The sequence below is a fragment of the Bufo gargarizans genome, chromosome 3 (genome assembly GCF_014858855.1).
Source record: "Bufo gargarizans isolate SCDJY-AF-19 chromosome 3, ASM1485885v1, whole genome shotgun sequence".
NCBI classification, from domain to species: Eukaryota; Metazoa; Chordata; class Amphibia; order Anura; family Bufonidae; genus Bufo; species Bufo gargarizans.
This window is the reverse complement of record NC_058082.1, coordinates 106,381,600-106,383,473: the sequence shown is the minus strand read 5'-3', so window position 1 is coordinate 106,383,473 and position 1,874 is coordinate 106,381,600.

Sequence of the window (1,874 nt, the reverse complement as noted above, 5' to 3'; positions counted from 1 at the left end):
TCTGGTGTGTTTTTTTTTTTTCAGATAATTTTTATTTTGTTTCATTCAAGTAAAATGACCATACAAAATGCAGATCAGAAGTTTACAATCAAGCAGCGTCAAATGTTATAATACAAAATCATGACATAACATAGCTACAATAATGAGTTAAAAATACACTTAAACACAACACAAACCCGCCACCCCCTTGACAGATTTAGAGTATTACAAAGGATTGTCTAATAGTAATATGACTCCAATAGCCGATAAATATCATACATATCCAGATATTTAGAGCAAATTCTATCCATAGAGATCACAAAAATGCACTCAAATTTGATGATACACCCAATACACATCCCCTTACAGGACTCCTATCCCTCTAGAGCAGGGGTGCACAACCTTTTTTGGTCTGGGGGCCACATTGTCACATCGCTCTGTTATGGACTATTGATACAAAATGGATACTTGCTTGTTGAGCTAAGATGGCGGCCAGGCATTCAGCCTACACCTATAAACTAGAATCTTACTTTGTGTTTTTATCATGTGTTTCTTTGTGGTTTCCGTTCAGCTCAAGCAAGCAGCTACAAAGAAAGAAGTAACGGTTTCACCCAGGAACAAGGGGGGGAGGGAGAAGGAATTTCCTCTGGCCGTCAAGGTTACAGAAAAGTAGAGAGTTCATAGCCAATAGAAAATATATACTTTATCTTTCACCCCCCTCCCACTCCCTCCTCTCATGAAACCCATGTTGTTTTCAGAAATAAACCAGAGATACTGATTAACTCCATGTAGTGAGTTGTCTGTCTGATCTCTCCGTGCACGTATCTTAATTAATTTGGAGCAGTACATCAAATCAAACTGGCAGCTTTGTCAGAACCAGAACAATTTTGGCGCCCAACGTGGGGCTCGAGGATTGGACCCTCTGTTCCCGTACCCCCAGAGACCAGACGAGGAGAGGCGCACTAACGGACACCGGGGTCGCAACCCGTGATATGAGGTAGGAAAATTTAGTCATCTTGCCTATAAAGTGTCCCCTGGTGTAGCCTCTTGGTGTTCGTCTGAGGGAGGGGTGCGGAAGCAGTCTGGGACGTCCTCGAGGGCATGAAAGTAAGAACCCCATATGTTTTCTTAAAGTCTTGATGTACTGTGTTGTGCCTATAAGTTGTGAAGACCCTGTTGACAAGTATCATTGACTGAGACACGGAGTTCTCCTGTGTTCCTGTATCGGAGTTCAGCCCGGTGTCTGACTCGAATCTCCATAAAGGGGACGATCACAGATGGGTGGAGAGCGGTTCGCGGTAGCCCAGAGTGTGCTGACCGGGACTCAAAGGTCTTCACGTCCAGTGATTACTCTATGCAGAGGTCTTTAGGCGGCTTCAGTAGGTACGAGAGATAATGGGAAATGAGGAAAGTGTCCCGAAGGGTTACTGTTCACCTGAACAGTACGTGGCGGACAGGAGAGGCAAACGTTTCATAAAAGGATTAAGTAAGTTGGAGAAGAGTTAAAGGTGTCTGTAAAGGAGGCATCCTCATAAAAGGATTAAGTAAGTTGGAGAAGAGTTAAAGGTGTCTGTAAAGGAGGCATCCTCATAAAAGGATTAAGTAAGTTGGAGAAGAGTTAAAGGTGTCTGTAAAGGAGGCATCCTATGTAGTGCTACCTGGCAAGTGTTGTTAAACGAGAAGAGGGGGAAGTTAGAAGATGATGAATTGACAGACATGGTCCGTGTGTGGTTGGACTGTAGTAAAGAATTTGAACAGACCGGGGGGGAACTAAATTTTGATGAGAAAAGACAGAGATATTTCTGTGAGCCTGGTGTTGCATTGATACATGACTAGCCACCACCCTATAATGGCGCCGGGAAGAAAGCAGGTGGGTGGACCTGCAAAACATGTGG